At 37.8% G+C, this 19267-nt stretch overlaps 1 long non-coding RNA gene across 3 annotated transcripts in view; it reads right to left on the bottom strand.

The window, feature by feature from the left end:
* The window catches only part of LOC116515640, a 59469-nt gene that overhangs the window by 9731 nt on the left and 30471 nt on the right, over window positions 1–19267 (bottom strand). The window contains exon 2 of one of the 3 annotated variants that reach the window (XR_004256270.1): window positions 15244–15319. The exons of the other annotated variants lie outside the window; for them this stretch is intronic. This is a non-coding gene — a long non-coding RNA (uncharacterized LOC116515640). The remainder of the gene's footprint in view (window positions 1–15243; window positions 15320–19267) is intronic. 3 annotated transcript variants of the gene reach the window in all.

Here is a 19267-nt window from a genome sequence, read left to right as displayed (position 1 = left end):
GTCAGAAGATTCTTATTTCTATAGAAATCTACTGGGGCAAATGATAGCAAGCAACATTTTATTGTCAAATACTTTTGGCCATCCCCCAAAATATTCAATTAAAAACTTAACCAGAAGCCATGATATGCAAACACTGTACATATATCAGCTGACACAGTATTTGTGGAAGAGAGAAGAAACATTGATGAGCTGGTACAAGTTTCATAAGGATCCAGCTCATTTTTAATTTAATATTTTAAAAATAAACTGGTTGTGGACAAAACCTTTTTCCTAGAATGTTGGTAAAATAAATATTTGTATGGGGCAAACTAATAAATTTTACACTGCATGATGTAATAACAGAGGAAGGTGAATGAACTGATAGCCTGTTGATGAAATGCCTTTTGTTTGTACATTTTAAGCCAATCAATCTTACTGTTCCAGCAAAGTTAAACGAAGAGAATGCAGTTAGTAATTAACCCTACTTAGAATTGTCTTACCCCCCAAAACTACCAATTTATTTAAATACAGCTTAGAAAAGGTGATTCCCCAAAACCTCTACAAATGTCTTAGTTTTTTATTTGTAAATAAGGTGCTTAACCATACATTGTGGGGAGTGGGGGAGAAGGACAGTTGTAAATAAGACCTGGAATCGTAAATGGACATTGATTCAGACATGTAGGCTGAGAAAAAGTCCAGTAGTTAACTTAGGGAACATACTTTTTATGTTCAGGACAAACTCTTATAAAACTGAAAGAATGGCAGAGTCTCATCCATCCCCAACTTCCTACAAGTAGAAATAAACACACACCTCAAAAATTCCTTGAAACGGTACACAAGAGAGTTCACTAAGAAGGTACTGTACAACTACTGTTATTATTTTTTTAAATCTTGACCTGATTGGCCATTCCTGTCCAACCTGAAAACTTTGGCTCTGTGACAATCCCCCTCAAACAGATGCCCCTCCAAAACATCTGATAAATTGGCCCTATGCTGAATGGCCTGAATGGATGGAATTCTTCTCCCCACCCCCCTCCTCCAGCCTCTCCCATGTAATCTTATTTATACAATATCACAGCTGGCAATAAACTAGACTGAGCCTTTATCATTCCAAGAGTTTTTAAGAACAGATGTTTAATCGTTACAACGTTTATGAAATGCTGATTAGACCCAGGGCATTAAAAATGTAGGATTTTTCTTAACTAGGCTGGTTTTCGATTATCCCTTTCATTCTGTGAAATAGTGGCTAGAGGGAGGGAGGGAGGGAGGGAGAGAGAGAGGAGTGAGCAATTTTGGGTTGTAATGAAGGAGTTATCGATCCTTATTCCAGAGGTGGCCCAGATTTTTTCCAATCATTCTATCTGCAATAAATTGTAAGCATGTGCTGAAATCCCAAAGCTTACTATAACTTTTTCATCTTTACCTTTGTATTCCCCCCCCAAAAAATGAGGTCTGTTCTAAGAAAGCAGGAGGAAGAGTAAGGAGATGACTGCTTTTAACATCTAGGCAGGTGGTCAAGAGGACCTATTTTTAACCATCTTTGCTTTCGATAATTGGTTGTACCCTTCTCCCACCTTCCGGCCAACAATAACTTGCAACTAAACATTTCCAATAATTATTATTCCTGCACATCACCTTGGAAGAATTTGAGCTCATTCCTTCTTATAGAACAGCTTTGACTAAGGGATGTCATGGACTTGCATGAACTGCCCACTTCAGGTCCTTCCACAACATTTCCATAGGAGAAGGAAGTTTGACTTGGCCATTCCAAAACATTAACTTTCTCTGGTTTAACTATTCTTTGATGTCTTGCTGCATGTCCACTTTCTCTTCAGCTTCAGTTCACAGACAGAATTCATAGTTCCATGCATGGCAGAATTTATAGTTCCCCAACAATGGTCAAGGCAGAAAAGCAAGCCCATATCATGATACTGCCATCACCATGTTTCACAGACGGAATAAGGTTTTCATGCTAGAAAGTCTTTCACCACAGTTCATGCTTTTTATTCAAGCCAAAAAGTTCAATTTGGTTTAACTTATATCCAGAGCACATCATGAGAAAGGCAGGGCTAGATGAATCAAAAATTGGAATTAAGATTGCCAGGAGAAATATCAACATCCCCAGATATGTAGATGATACCACTCTAATGGCAGAAAGTGAAGAGGATCTAAAGAGCCTCTTGATGCGGGTGAAGAAGAAGAATGCAAAAGTTTGCTTGAAACTCAACATTAAGAAAACTAAGATCATGGTATCCAGCCCTCTCAATTCCTGGTAAATAGATGGTGAAGAAATGGAGGTAGTGACAGACTTCATTTTCCTGGCGTCCAAGATCACCGCAGATGGGGACTGCAGCCAAGAAATTAAAAGACGCTTGCTCCTGGGGAGGAAAGCTATGGCAAATCTAGACAGCATCCTAAAAAGCAGAGACATCACCCTGCCAACAAAAGTGTGTATAGTCAAGGCTATGGTTTTCCCAGTTGCAATGTATGGCTTTGAAAGTTGGGCCATAAGAAAGGTTGAGCACCAAAGAATTATGGACTTTGAATTATGGTGCTGGAGAAGACTCCTGCGAGTCCCTAGGACTGCAAGACAATCAAAGGATTGTCCTAGAGGAGATTAACCCTGGCTGCTCTTTAGAAGGCCATAACATGAAGATGAAACTCAAATACTTTGGCCACCTAATGAGAAGGAAGGAGTCACTGGAGAAGAGCCTGATACTGAGAAAGATTGAAAGCAAAACAAGAATGGGACAATAGAGAATGAGGTAGCTGGATGGAGTCACCAAAACAGTAGGTTTGAGCTTAAATTGACTCCAGAGGATGGTAGATTACAGGAAGGCCTGGAGGAATGTTGTCCATGGTGTCACGATGGGACAGACACGACTTCACAACCAACAACAATAATATCCACAGAACATTCTTCCTTCTGGCTTATCCACATGGTCTTTTACAAACTGTTGACCAGGTATGTCCAACCTGTGGCCAATGGGTTGTATACAGCCTTGGACAGCTAGTAACGTGGCCCCACATTTTAACATTATTATGTAATTTATGTACATTATTATATATATTTATATGCAGTCCAAGGTAATTCTTCTACACTCAAGGTAGCCTAGGCAAGCCAAAAGGTTGAACACTTATGCTCTAGATGGCCAGCAGTATTATTTCTGGAGAGTAGTAGATTCCCTCGTCTCTAATTTTCCCTTTTAATAATCTGATAATTTCAGAGATTCACACACTTTTGCCATACATAAAGAAGCAACTTTGGTTCATTTTTCTCAATAAATAAGCAACTACGATAGTTCTTGACTTACAACAGTTCATTTAGTGACCGTTCAAAGTTTCAATGGCACTGAAAAAAAGTGACTCAGTTTTCACAGTTATGACCTTTGCAGCATCCCCAGGGTGATGTGATCCAAATCCAGCCGTTTGACAACTGGTTCATATTTATGACGATGGTTGCAGTATCCTTGGGTTAGATGATCCCCTTTTGCGGGCTCCTGACAAGCAACACTGTCCTATTACCCACTAAGACTATATTACTATTATTCTTCTCTTCCTTCCTAGTACCTATCTCTTCCCACTTATGACTATAACCATGTTGCTTGTATCTTTAAAATTTATATTGTTTTATTTTTTTTCCTAGCAAAATTTGATTGTTTATTAGTAACCTATGACTATCACTAAGTGTTGTATCTTATGATTCTTGATGAATGTATTCTATTGTTCCTTGTGTACACTGAGAGCATATGCACCAAAGACAAATTCCTTGTGTGTCCAATCACATTTGGCCAATAAAAGAATTCTATTCTATTCTATCTATGTCCATGTACTATATGTGTGTGTGTGTGTGTGTGTATGTATGTATGTATGTATGAATGAATCAGTGGTTTTCAAAAATTTTTAGAACCTCTTCTGTAAGTGTCGCCTGTTTTGTGGGAGTGGCTGGCCGGCCATGTGACCGGGTGGGAGTGGCTTGCCAGCCATGTGACTGGGTGGGCGTGGCCAACTTGTAAAATGTGGTGAAACTCACTTAACAACACTCTTGCTTAGCAACCAAAATGTTGGCTCAGAAACTGGCATTTGAAGCACGCAAGTCTTAAAGCTGTCAAGTTACAAGAGTCTTGAACTCCTAACCCTTTAGGAAAAAAAAAACCAGGGGTGTTCAAACGTGACAGCTTTAAGACTTGTGGACTTCAACTCCTAGAATTCCTCTTCTCGTTCTTCATCTTGATGATGTGCAGATGAGGGGGTGGGAGGCTGGAACCGGTTCTAAACGGCACTGTAGATTTGTGGAACCTCTTCTATAGAAGAGGTTAGAACTGGCAGGAACCCACCCCTGGTGTGAATGGTACTGCTGTCAGTTTTACTGAGTGTTAGCCATAAAGAAAATGGGGAAAGAAACAATTGCCATCTGCTTTCCAGGCATGCAAAAACTGCAAGGAAAAGATTAGCACACCTTCCTTTTGCATCTAGTACTGTAGAAATGTATCAACTGGTTATCCAGGGCTGTGACAAAAATAACATATTTTTCACAATTGGCACTTCTTTCCTTTCCTTTCCTACTGCCAGAACTATCGCTTCTTGGCCTTTTGGCTAAGATCAAGTATGTACTGCCAGAACTACAACATAGTATTCACTGTGTGTTCACATATACTGTTCAATGCTGTTTTATATGTGGAAGGTAAAATTCTAACCATGTTGCTGGGAAGCTTCCTAATTTTGCTTCTGCCTACATCAATCTATATCATCCTTTCTGCCTCACCCCCCCCCATTTGTAAAACAGACAAGCATGGATATTCCAACTGATGCAATTTTTTAATTTCTTTTTTCTTGTTTATATAACTCCAAAACTCAAGACGAGGAGGACATTAGTAGTTTGATTGCTTTCCTGACAGTGTATGAAATGCTTTAGAAAAGTTTATACAGAAAATCTGCGCTTGTAACTTTCGTCAGAGCTCTGGAACTCTAAAGGGCAACTTCAGCCTTCTTCTGAGTTTGTCTTGTCATATTCAGTTCAAACATCTATCGTCTTTTATAAACAAGAAATTCTCCCAGCGTACTGCAATTCCAGAACAAGAAAAAAGGATAGACACATACATAACACTCAAATGAGTATATCACTGCAATACTAGCATATGCCATATGAGAGTGACTGAACAAATGAGAACCTCAAACTCTCCTAACCATGCACAAGATGCAACTTTGCATGGAAGTCTTTTTGGTCACAAAAGTCCCCATATTTGGGGACTTCTTCTTGTACATAAAAAAGAGAAGCTAACATTCAACACTCTGTAAAATTTGAACAATTAAATGTACTGACCATTAAAATCAGTCTAGACATTACTAAGTCACAGGGAAGTAAAGATTTGTTAGTTTACTCAAAACAAGTTTATTATCAAGTTAAACATACAAGGGAAGGGAAGGGAAGGGATGGAATTGAGCTGTCGGTTGTTTTTAATTTGGCATCCCCTTAATTGCGCTCTGCTTCCTATCCATTGTTCAGCTGTTCTGTAAAACTATTCTAGTCGCAGAAGCAGCATATGCCTTTGATTCTTTAAATTTTAAAACTCCAGAGGATGTCTTGAAGAGAACCCCTTGGCCTCTTTCTGCCCAGGCTGACTAGTTGCAACACAATTCTTGCCACACCTTAATCATATACTATGAGCCATATCTTAAACCTAAATCTGTCTGGCTTCCCCATATATATGTATTCCATGTTTTTCAACAATTTTTACTATGTCTTGCTTAGTGCAACTTTTCTTCTTGATTTTTGAAAAGTTCTTCTCACATCCAAGTTCACTGTTCAAGGCTTCGGTAAAGTCTTGTATCATTTGAAATACCATCTCTGTTTTTCTCCCAAAACATTGTGGAGGAAGCAATGCTGTAGCCTATAAATACTAATAAAATCAAGAATACATAAACTAAAGAGAGATGCTAACAAAATGGATCAGATCTAGATAGCATTCCTGCCCAGATTAAACAAAGTAAAAAGGGGACATGAACAGCACCAATGAAGGAAAAGTTAAAGAGAGAAATGTGCTCTCTGGAGTGTTGGAATATTTCATTAGAGCCTTGCAAGTGATTAGTTAAGGACAAAAGCTCTGCAATGTTTGAGGAGCCAGTTGGACTTTGTCAACAGAGTTGCATCATTTATGTACAATCAAGAGATGTTGTCATATGTAAAAACTCAGACTTTCAAAGGGAAGACTGGGAGGAGCTTAATTAATGAAAGCCTAATTAGCTACCGTATTTTTTGGAGTATAAGACGCACTGAAGTATAAGAAGCACCAAGGTTTTGAACAGGCAAATTAAAAAAAAGTTTTTGCACTCTGTAAACTTCCCCAAAACGGCCCGTTTTTCATGAAAATGGCCCCATCATTTTCCAAAAAAAAGGCACGAATAGTCTTTAGGGGGCTTGCAGAGTGCTCCTGGGGGGGGGGGGTGGTAGGCCCCTCCCAAATGAGCAAAAAATTGCCCATTTTTCGTGAAAACAGGCCTGTTTTTTTGTCAAAAAATTACATGCATAGTCTTTAGGAGGCTTATAGAGTACTCCTGGGGCTGGGGGGGGGGCAAAATTGAGCAGAAAATGACCTATTTCCCACTCATTTCTGCCCTACCCAGCCCCCAGGAGCTCTCTGAAAGCCTTCTACAGCCTCTGCATGACCATTTTGGTGAAGGGGGTGGGCTTTCTGGAGGTAAAAAATGCTGTATTCAGTGTATAAGACGCACCCAGATTTTCAGCCTCTTTTTTGAGGGAAAAAGGTGCGTCTTATACTTCAAAAAATACAGTCCATAAAGGAAAAAATTTAAAAAATCTGACTGTCTTTATCACCCTTTTCTAGTCTCAACAGTTCAAATAAATTTCCCCCACTAAAATACTAATTTTAAACTAAGTTTTTTTAAGTTAGTGCAAAGAAAACTCAGACTAACAAAGTTTTGTCATAAAAGTTAGAAAACAGAAAAACATGAAACTTTCCATAGATTTTTTTCCCTTTTGCTTCTGCACTCCATGCTTTAACTTTAGAGTCCATTAAGATTAGTGTAGGATGTACATATTAGAAAATACATGAAAAAACATTCCAGAAATATTATGGTCCATTCAAAGCCAGGGAGGAAGACACAATATTCCTTATTACATAAATGGTCATTCCATCATCTAGAATCCATCTTCTATTTATTTTGTCACACTTGCATCCAGCTTGCAAAGAATTTATAGCTGCCCACATTTCATTTTGTAGCTTCTATCTTACGGTTCTGACAACCAAAAATCTGTAATTTGCTGGACCATCTTTGATTTTGCAGTTTTAATATATACAGCACAGGGGTGGGTTCCTGCCAGTTCTAACCTCTTCTATAGAAGAGGTTCCTCAAATTTACAGTGCCGTTTAGAACCGGTTCCAGCTCCCCCCCCCCCGGCCCATCCGCACATCATCAAGATGAAGAGTGAGAGGAGGAATTCTGGGAGTTGAAGTCCACAAGTCTTAAAGCTGTCAGGTTTGAACACCCCTGGGTTTTTTTTCTAAAGGGTTAGGGGTGCAAGGGTCTTGTAATTTGACAGCTTTAAGACTTGTGTGCTTCAAATGCCAGAGTTTCTGAACCAACATTTTAGTTGCTAAGCAAGAGTGTTGTTAAGTGAGTTTCACCACATTTTACAAGTTGGCCACGCCCTCCCAGTCACATGGCTGGCAAGCCACACCCACCCAGTCACATGTCCTGCAAGCCACACCCACAAAGCAGGCCACACCTATTGAAGAGGTTCTAAAAAGTTTTGAAACCCACCACTGATACAGCACTACAGTACTGTAGAAACTAGACTTCAAGTAAAGGTTTTTAAGTACTCAGAAAGTGACAAAAACTGTAATACAATGGATAGAACCAGTGATTATGAAATGAATTCTGATTTATACACTGCCCAAAAAAGGAAGTAAAATCATTCTGAATCCTTCACTTGATATAGCAAGTATTTGTTTATGCCAATTCACATACCACATACAGACAAAAACTCATACTTGCATACATACCCTTTTTGCCTATCTGCTACTCTCTTCTGGAGTAATCAATGTTATACAAAAATAATCATAATTTAAAATGTAAGATGAACAAAAAGGAAATATAGCCAAATTTATTTTATATCAATACCATCTATTTGCATATCTCCAATTTCTTTCTATCTTATAAAGCCTTCTTGCTTTTGTGGTGTCCATACAACAAGTTGTACATTGCATACATGTATATATATATGTATATTTAAAGTTCTCAGCTCTCTCTTTTGAGGCTATCATCAACCCCATCCAACTGCTTTGGTCTTTAACTTCTCAACCCATTCATTCTTTTTTCATGTGTAATTTATTATTGGATCCTCATTCATTCTTTCTATATGACTAAACCACTTCAATATTCTTTTGTACTGGGTTTTTGTTCAATTCATCTTCAATATCCATTCACTAGTGACCTTATCTCTTCTTATTTTATTGCAAACATTTATTGAGTACTTTCTTGCTTTCATCCCCTCAGCCCCAATATAATTTCTATTTCATATAAGACAGTAGAGGCAGAACATAGTTTTATACACAAGCCATTTTCACTTCTGACAAACATTCCTGCCTTTGCACATTTAAAACAATTCTCCATTCATTTCTCCAGGAAAACATTCTACCAAATTATACAAATTCATCTGCTTTCTCTAATTTTTCAATATATCTACGTGTGTAAAAATATATACTGTATATATAGTATAAACATGTGTTTGGATCTGAATGTGTGTGCGTGTGTCTGTGCGCGCACGCACACACACACAGAACAATTTGCCATTATTCACTCTATCTTCCCTGTCAAAAAAAACTATTTCAGCCTTTGACTCATTAATTTTCAGATCCAGACTTCCTCTTGCATCATACAACTAATATTTACTGGAAATTATTCACATGCTTAATCAATAACATGGCTTTCTCTGCATACAAAAGTACACACACCTTGACATCCTGATCAACAAACCTCTAATATAATTGCAAGCATTTCTTATACATTTATCCATAAGCTATCAGATGCCCTTGTCTTACTTCCTCCTAAATGTCAAACCGTTTGCTAAAAATTCCTTTTTTATGTTTCTGGGTGGCCTTTGAGTCAATGACTACATGGATAAGGGCTTGCAGTTTTCCTGGAAACATCTTTCAGACATAGTCAATGAGAAATAAACTCCATAATTTAATATTCTTTCAACATTCTTGTAGCATTCATAATTTCCTTTTCATCATTTCTTTTTCTTGGACCTTGACATTTATAGCACTTGTTTCAATTCCATTTTTTTTTGACATATCACTATCATTCTCACACAACTCTTTAATATACTTCTTTTAATATTCCCTCACTTCAAATTATTTCTGCATTTTTAATTCCATTCATTCCACTGAAGGCTCCTTCATTTATTCTTTCACTCACACCTAAAATGCATACTACTATCCAATATATACTGCATTAGGAAGCATTTCGTTTTCAATATTATTCCCAGAATTTCAACATTACAGAAAAAGTTGCAATAATGCAACTCTAGTACTTTTATGTAAAAACATGTGTTCATTCAAAAAGCCGAGGTGATTTGAATAAAATTGTTTAGGAAATAAAATGATAACAATGGCACACAGATACATAATTTAAATATTATCCATTAATATTTGGACTCATTGCTAAGGCTCAGTAAGATTCCTGAATTTTTAAGAACCTTGTATTTAGGTCCTAAGCTAATCTACTATTTCAATTATAGCCCTTTCTCCAGATCTTAATAGTAATTGAGACTTTTAAAAGACTGAGGCTCAATTACAAGGTGGATCTAACATTTATGAAATAAGGACAATTAGACTATCAATGGGATCTTGACATGTTATTTGACTGTTCAATTGCACCCAGGAAGAACCATAACACACCCATTATATATGAGACAAAACATTGGTAGATACATTCTTTATCCCATGATGACCACACCTGAGAATTAAGACAACTACTGGTCTGGCTTTAGCTATTATTATAATGCATATGGAAGTAATCCTTAGATACAATAACAATTAATTATATTAAAGAAAACAATGGCTTTTAAATGCTTTATAAGGTTTGGTAGATCGTCTGTGTAAGTTCAAGAGAGACTATGAAAAAACTCATCATTACAGTCAATAGAAGCAAGTGACCTACCGTATTTTTCGGCGTATAAGACGCACCTTTTCCCCTCAAAAAAGAGGGTGAAAATCTGGGTGTGTCTTATACACTGAATATAGCATTTTTTTCTCTCCTAAAACCCCACCCCCTCTACAAAAATGGCCGTGCATAGCCTTTAGGAGGCTTCCAGAATGTTCCTCCTGGGAGCTGAGGAGGGCAAAAATGAGCGAAAAATGGACCCCCCCTCCCAGCACTAGGAGCACTATATTAGCCTCCTAAAGGCTATACATGTCCTTTTTTTTTTTTTTTTGACAAAAACGAGGCCTTTTTTGGGAGGTCTGCAGAGTGCAAAAACTTTTTTTTCAAAATCTTGGTGCGTCTTATACACCAGTGCATCTTATACTCCAAAAATATGGTAAATACTGGATATCGCCAAAGAAATGTTAAATTAATTCAACCAATTAGCAAGCTTGTTTCTGTAGCCCTCTGTTTAATCAATAGCTACATTTTTCTCATTTGTATTTCACTAGGGCCATTCTGCTAGCGGTCTTCTCACTGGTTCCTTGGTTTTCGCTGTAGTAGTCAGCTCTACTTTCACAGAGACATCTTCAGTTTGTCATACCACCTCCAGAAGTTACTCTCTTCCCCAGAACTTATTTTCAGCATAGAATCACTTTCATAGTGGTATCATTATTACATTTTCCTTATCCTTTTTTCATATTTAGAACGGCATTATTAATCACTGCCCTATCCCGGACAGTGGACAAGAAGCATGCTCCATCCACTTCTCAAAATTAGTGCTAAATAAATAGGCATAATCGAACAAAGAGCATTTAACAGCATTTGTTTAGACTTGGGACTAGTTTATAAATAAGAACTCAGTTCATATAGTGACAAGAAATCCCACTGGCACATCCATTGTATAACAGACATGAATTTAGTTGAAAGTAATTATTTCTCACATTTGGACATGATCCCCACCAGGGACTTGTGGCGTAATTCATCCATCATTATGCCAAAATAATGCTAATGAGAACAAGCGTTAAAATGCCTCAGCGATGACTGAGTAATGCTGGAAGGTATTTATTTATTCATTAAGTTTCCATAGCCACCCAACCCAACCAAATGATTCTGGGCGGCTTACAATTCTAAAATTATAAAGCAATTTAAAAACATTAAAACAATAAAAACATCCACAAGCTAAATGTGTTGTTAGAAAGATTTTTCCTCTCTTTTTTAAGGTAGCAAAACTTTGAAAGAGAGAGACACACAGAGAGAAACTCAAGAACACTTTGTAGCATGGAAAACATCCCCTCTACAATTTTACTACATTGTCCTCAACTTACAATGACAATTGAACCCAATATTTCTGTTGCTAAATGAGACAGTTATTAAGTGAACTTTGCCCAATTTTACGATCTTTGTTGCCAGAGTTGTTAAGTGAGTCACTGAAGTTGTTAAGATCGTAACATGGTTGTTGAGTGAACCTGACTTCCCCATTGATTTTGCCAGACAGTTGCAAAGTGATCACATGACCCCAGGATACTGCAACCGTCATAAAAACGAACCAGTTGCCAAGCATCTGAATTTTGATCACATGATCATGGGGATGCTGCAATGGTCATAAGTGTGAAAAACGGTCACAAATAACTTTTTCAGTGCTGATGTGACTTTGAATGGTCACTAAATGAACTGTTGTAAATTGAGGATTATCTGTATAAATTATCAAATAACACTGTTGTGGTAGAGGAAGTTATGTGGCCCCAATAAATCTCCTGTCAAACAAGTTACTCTTAAGAGCCGAAGTGGCGCAGTGGTTAGGGTGCAGTACTGAAGGCCACTACAGCTGACTGTTATCTGCAGTTCAGCGGTTCTAATCTCACCAGCTCAAGGTTGACTCAGCCTTCCATCCTTCCGAGGTGGGTAAAATGAGGACCCGGATTGTTGGGGGTCATATGCTGATTCTGTAAACTGCTTAGAGAGGGCTGAGAGCCCTATGAAGCGGTATATAAGTCTAACTGCTATTGCTATTGCTATTATGTGTTTGAAATATCAATATCTCTTTTTGAACTATTCAAATTGCATTTTACCTTCACTGAAAATACTTACTACACGAATCCCACCATGCATCATAATTTTCTTAATCAACAATACAGAAGTAGTTTGCAACTATTATTATTGGTCTACACCAGTTCAGCTGGTTCTATTCGGTTCAGGCGAACCGGTAGCAGTGGCGGTGGGAGACTCCGCCCACCCACCTGGATGTCATCACATCCCGTTTCTGTGCATGAAGGAAGGTCACGGGCTCACATTTGTGAACTGGTAGCAAAAGTAAATTGATTTCTCCTCTGGAATTTTCTGAAGTTTCCCTTCCAAGTATTACTCAGACTTCACTCTGCTTAGGTTCTAAATCCAGAAACGATGATATTTTTTAATAGTGCTTTTTACAGCACTATTAAAATCAACCAAAATGAAACAAAAGAGTATGCAAGCATTTGAATTTTTCAGAATTTTTAATTAGGTAATTACATTACAAAAAAAGAAGAGAAGAGAGAAGAGACCAAAACAGCTCAAAAATTAAGTCAGAAGTTACAATCACGAACACAAGAAAATTAAAGCTAATTGTGTAAAAAAAAAAATCTGTGCTTGCAATCTGTTTATAATCCCACAAGTTCGCAACTTGTTTACATTATGATCACTAAGTGGCTTCTTAAAGTTTACGTCTTGGAAGATATTTGCCTGCTTTCACTTCTAGCCTTTACCGAAGGGATTTGTCTGTTTTCACTTCTAGCTGCTGGTGCAGCCAGCAAGATGGCCTCTTGCTGGTTGCACCAACGATCATTATCAAAGATGTCGTTTGGATTTCAGTATACAGTGCATGCCTGAGGTCATTACACGCCTCCTTAAACAAACAGGGATCCACGCCAATTGATAAATCATTTACAAGGATAAGTCAAAAGTGAAGAGCGAGAGATTAACCAGGTCACCCCCTGTCCTGACTGAATGACGTGTTGGAAGAGCTGAACCAGCAGATCCTAGAAACATAGCCAATAAGATCCCCATGAGCAGAGGAAAATGCATGAGAAATGCATGAGACAACTTTTTACCAGTCTGGATTAGCAGCTAAACTATTTAGCACTGAACTCAGCGACCGACGATTGGTACTTTGCTCAAACATAAAAATCTCATATGATTTTAGTCACTCATTCCAACATGAGATGTGAAAGACAGAACTTGAAAAACAGTCATAGGAAGGAAACAACACAGGGAAAATAGAAAACAGTATTTCTTAAACTCTTTCTCCCTTCCTTCATCAAAGCTACACCTGCTATCCTTCAACGCTGACTGGAAAAACCTCTTTTAATGGTAAAACGGGGAATATGGAAAAGAAAAGATCAGAAATTGTTAGGGCTAAAACATAAAGGAAGAACTATAAAACATAGATCAATATTGTAAATGTTTCTGTCTGCAGTAATACAGGTAGTCGACTTACAAGCACAAATGACCCCAAAGTTTCTGTTAAGTGCAACAGTTAAGTGAGTTTGCCTCATTTTATGACCTTTCTTGTTACAGTTTTTAAGTGAATCACTGCAGTCGTTAAGTTAGTAACACAGCTGTTAAGTGAATCTAGTTTCCCTATTGACTTTGCTTGACAGAAGTTTGCAAAAGGTGGTCACATGACCCCAGGATACTGCAACCATCATAAATATGAGTCAGTTGCCAAGCATTTGAATTTTGATCATGTGACCATGGGAATGCTGCAATGGTAATTATGTGTGAAAAATGATCATCAGTCACTTTTTTCAAGGCCGCTGTTACTTTGAACAGTCACTAAACAAACTGTTGTAAGTTGAGAACTATTTGTAATGCTATAACGTTTACAGAGAAGTCTTTAAAAAACTCTGGGGTTGGAAATGTTCTCAGGGTCAATATTTATGAATGTAAAATATTTACATCCTCCTTTATTTATGCACAAGAATCATGAAATAGGATGGCTGGATCCCTTGACTGTGGTTATGATTTAATTTCTGCTTTATACTCAATCGTATTATTTAGGCTCGAGTTTCAAAAGCAATTGCCGGCATGAGCCAAGCATCAACATATGGACTGTATTGTTTATATGTTGACAACACTGAAAATGGCACTTGAGGATATCCTATTCTCCTGAGATGTTTTTTTTAAAATTACTAGTCAAAACAAATGTTACATTCAGAAGAAAAAGTTGAGTTCAGGATTAAAAATATTTGCAACATTTTCTTACATGCAATGTGAGGATTTGCAGACTGCCAACCACAGCTTGATGTTCCTACCACTGAAAGAATAGGTTTAGGGTCTACTTTAACCTCCAAATCTAGAAATAGCAAAGTAATTTATCCTAGTCTTAAAACAAATTTTGTTACTCTGGCTTCCTCAATATGAATTTTTTAATTTAAAATTTAAAATAAATTTGTCGAGCGATTTTTCAAAATGTTGCAACCTTAGTGAGCGCTTCCATTAAATGTTGGCCAAGATGGCTTTCCAAAACAGTTGTCCATTTAGTGCAGCCAACCATAAATAAAGCCATTTCCCAGAACAAGAATGGTGAGGCCTAAGGAAAGGAACTTGTTTAAGAAGTGGAATGCAAGGCAGATGTAACATGTGGGCTCCAAATGACTCCAACGCTTGGCCTTCCTTTTTGTTTTCTGTTTTGCAAAGTGATGATACTAAAAGGAAAAGAATTTGTGGAAAAACCGAATGCAACAGTGGAATGGGAATAAGAGGACAGGAAAGTATTGGAGCACTAAAAGTATTGTATATTTGCCTCTATCTATCTATCTATCTATCTATCTATCTATCTATCTATCTATCTATCTATCTATCTATCTATCTATCTATCTATCATCTATCTATCTATCATCTATCATCTATCATCTAAAAGCGAAAACCACTCATGCTGCATCACGAAATCTCCAGAACCGCAAAGCCTACAAATCTGAAATGTGGCACATATGATCCTCTTGTCTTCTAGGTGCTCGCCTAGAAAGGATTTTTCAAAATGACCATCAGATCATTAGTATTACTTATATTATTATTAACATGCTCTGATGCTAAGGAGTTATGCTCACACCTCCCCACCTGAAAAGATCTCTGTTCAAACTGCCACGGGCGTGGCCAGCACCTGACCCATCCGGCCTGCTGACTGGAGAGGAGCCTGAGGGAGAGAAAGAGATAAGGTAGGGGAGGTTTCTATGGGGCAAGGCTGAAGGAGAGAAGGGGATAGAATTAAAATAACAGAGTTGGAAGGGACCTTGGTGGTCCTCTAGTAAAGCATATAATAAAAGTTGTTTCACAGTAGGGAAATGTATAAAGTTCAGAGTGCAACCCCTACCCTTAAAAAAAAACTTTGGAAAACATAAATGCTAGGCAAAATGAGCATTTTAAACAAACAAACCCTATACTTCTCTTAAAGTAACATATACCACAAACATCATTTCCCATACTCTCCTCTAGCTGTCCTCTCAAGGCTCCTTATGGCCCCTTTATCCTCTGCCTCTAACATTCCTATAACCCGCAACTTACCTGGATGGGTGAGTCTATCAGAATTAAGCACTATTTTTAGCCAGCCTAGATCTCCCTTCCATTCAAGGCATGACTCAGAAGCCACAGAATAGTAGCCTAGCAGTATTGGGACTAAAGGAGGTGCCCCTCATGGTCTCCAGGAGCAGATGGATGCTCTCCGATTACTTGAGGATCCTTTGGAATTCTTTCAAATTAAAAAACTATCTTCAGTGGATTGTACCTGAAAATTACTCTCTCTTCCCATATCTCTCTCTCCCTTCCACTCTCTCTCTCACAGACTTACATGCATAATGTTGTACTCATTTACTTTACAAAAAAAGTTTTAAACCATGAAACATGGCTACATTTCTTCCTCCTCGATTTTGATCATGTTTTGCTGATCACATCCCTTTATCTCATCAGTAATCTTTGTGGGCCTGCAGTAAATGACTTTTTACAACCAGCGCAGTCCCAGGGTGACATACCAGCCATTAGTTATTTCAGAATAACTTATATGTGCGGCGGCTAATTCAATCCATTTGATGAAAGTAGGCAATGAAGGATTTATGGGCTGTTTTCTATTTTAATTAAAAGAGAACCAAATAACTGTTTTTGTGTTATGAGATTTTGGATGGGAGATCTAAAAGAAAAGGGAGGGTATTTGTGTTTCTTCACTGTGCCTCTTTAATTGTAATCAGATCCAACAGGTAACTTATTAAGCCCTTTGCCTTTTGCACTGCAAAGGGATAAGAGCAGGTAAAGTCCAGTAATTCTTTAACTAGGAGATGGAGCATTTCTTTAGTTGAACAACAAATACTCTTTTGTTTCTTTGGCTCAAAGTTGCTGACCGGATTATCTGCTACACAGTCCATAATACCTCAAAGTAAAGATTGTTAATGTTGCCAAAAAGACAACAAATGCCCTTTTGTTTCCTTGGCCCAAAGTTGCTGACCCAAGTATCTGCCTCGCAGCCAAGTACTACAATGGAAAGAGCATCTGCTATGGCAAAGATAGACTTGTGATAATCTGTTCCTTCACTATGCGAGGGCTTTGAGCAGATTCTTTCCTCCAGTTTGTATCTTGCATTTGTGGGAGGAAGCATTGCCATGTTTTCCTTCTCCAGATTTTAGAGCAGCTTTCTTTTAGTTGCTGTTTAAGATTGTTTGTGGAATGCAAAAGTCCTCCTGGGATATCTGGAATATTTTTACTTTTGTTCTCCAGCAGCTATGAAGACAAAAAGATTTGGTTTGGAAAACTAGCTGCAGTCTCATCCAAATTGTAGCTGAAGTCTATCCTTAGTCTTCCATGGAACTCCTCAGTTGACATGCCAAAAAAAATGTTCGTAATCCCTGAAAGATGTTACAAAAAAAAAAAAGACTTGATTCTAGCCAGTATATATCAATTGGGTTAGATAAGTAACTAGAAAAACATAATTCATCAACCAGATGTGTTGGATTTCAACTGCCATAATTATTCAATTACCACATCCCTAGATCACATAAGGCCACTGCATTCGAAGGGGGCAATACAATACAATACCAGAGTTGGAAGGGACCTTGGAGGTCTTCTAGTCCAACCCCCTGCCTAGGCAGGAAACCCTATCCCGTGCCAGACAAATGGCTATCCAACATCTTCTTAAAGACTTCCAGTGTTGGGGCATTCACAAGAGACAAGCTGTTCTACTGATTAATTGTTCTAACTAGCAGGAAATTTCTCCTCAGTTCTAAGTTGCTTCTTTCCTTGATTAGTTTCCACCCATTGCTTCTTGTTCTACCCTCAGGTGCCTTGGAAAATAGTTTGACTCCCTTTTCTTTGGGCAATTCTAGGAAGATGATTTCAGAAGAATATAAAATGCATCCAACTTCCATCAATATGTATGTATGTACACACACTCAGCTGATAAGGAGGAGAACCTTGTGGCTTAGTGGTTAACACATCTGCCTAAGATGTAATACAGCACAGGTTTGAATCCCAGTAAGAGTATGGCTAGCTGATGAGAGCTAAATAGCTTGAAATAGATCTAGTCTCCCTTTATTTATTTATCAGCACAAATACAACACACACACACACACAAACATTAATGGGATGAGCAAAATGTTTTTATAACATGTAAAAGATTCTCGGTATTTTCAAAATCTGGTTATTAAAGTATCAAGTTAAAATCTAATAGTAAAAGTAAATGGCCTGAGTTTGAGTGGGAAAACAGAAGAGTCTAGAGTGGGTTCATTAAGAAACATCTTTATTGAGACAGAACCAGTGCATTCTAATATGAGATCACATTACTTTTTCACGTCTGTTCAACTGTATCCGATTCTCATCAACTGCCTGGAAAACTGCAAGCCTTCTTGACAAGGTTTTTCAGAAATGCTTTGCCATTGCCTCCTTTCTAGGATTGAGAAAGTGACTGGTCCAAAATCACTCAGCTAGCTTTGTGCCTAAGATGGGACTAGAACTCATGGTCTGATTGCTAGCCTGAAGCCTTAGCCGCTACTCCAACTGGCTGTTAGATCACAGTACTGTATAGTAAATTATTCAAAACATTAACAATAAAATACAAAATAGATAAGACAAGATCATTTGTAGATCTCATTTCAGTTCATGAAAGAATACAAAAGCTTTCAGGTTATTGCTTTTTTATATTCATATAGAGTGTTACCCTTAATACCAAGCTAGCAAAAATCAAACTGATTACAGTTACTGCAAAAAGCTCTGAAGCATGCATGCATTTCATAGGGCATTATTTGTTAAATATTTGAAAAACAATAGTTTATTGATATACTGAAAAATAAATGGAAAGAAGTGTAACTTTTTGTACATTTTTGAAAACACAATTGTTTTTCTTTCGTCAAAAAAGCTACTTGCATGTGACAAATTTAAAGTAAAGAATTTGGACATGGTATCTTAACCCCAGGTTTCACTTCCTAAATGGAAAAGCAAACAGGGAAGTGAATAGTTTTGAAATAAAACTCAAGTATCTAATGGGAGGAGCACAGCTGTAAGCCACATCCTGACTGGGTCGCGATACTTATAGCTGGTATAAAAGTCCCTCTTAAGTAAACTACCTACCAGTTTAAACCAACATTATTAGTTTTGCACATTAATAAGCAAAATCTCTTCCCTATTCTCCTGTGGTTCCTTTCTTATTCAAAGCTTAAACAGTTTAGATCCAGATTTGCCACTCTAAAAGTAGACAATCCCCCCCCCTCCTGTCTATAGAGGAAATTGGAGTTTTCCTGCTGAGGAATAGGGTGGGTTGGTGATTTCTCACTCCCTTTAAGTCTTCAGGCCAAATCCCAGGCTTTTGCAATTGTTCCCCTCACAAAAGAAATCAGTGAAAGTCATCACCTCACTCTTTTTCTCCAACCTTAGTGGATCTCCTCTGATCTCAGCATATCCATAGCATTAAATACAAATATTCCTCTTCACAAGGTCAATTTTGCAAAAATCATAAGCTACATCTGCACAAGTGAAATGCCAGAACCTGCAAGACCTATAGCATTATTAATTCCATCAATAGTAAGAACTTCCCAAGTACGTAAGGTAGCATAGTGGAAATATGCCTTTGGTTTATTTCACATTCCTTAAAAAAGCCTGCTATCTT

Source organism: Thamnophis elegans, chromosome 1 (genome assembly GCF_009769535.1).
Source record: "Thamnophis elegans isolate rThaEle1 chromosome 1, rThaEle1.pri, whole genome shotgun sequence".
In the NCBI taxonomy this organism is placed as follows: domain Eukaryota; kingdom Metazoa; phylum Chordata; class Lepidosauria; order Squamata; family Colubridae; genus Thamnophis; species Thamnophis elegans.
This window is presented reverse-complemented; position numbering and strand designations above follow the sequence as displayed.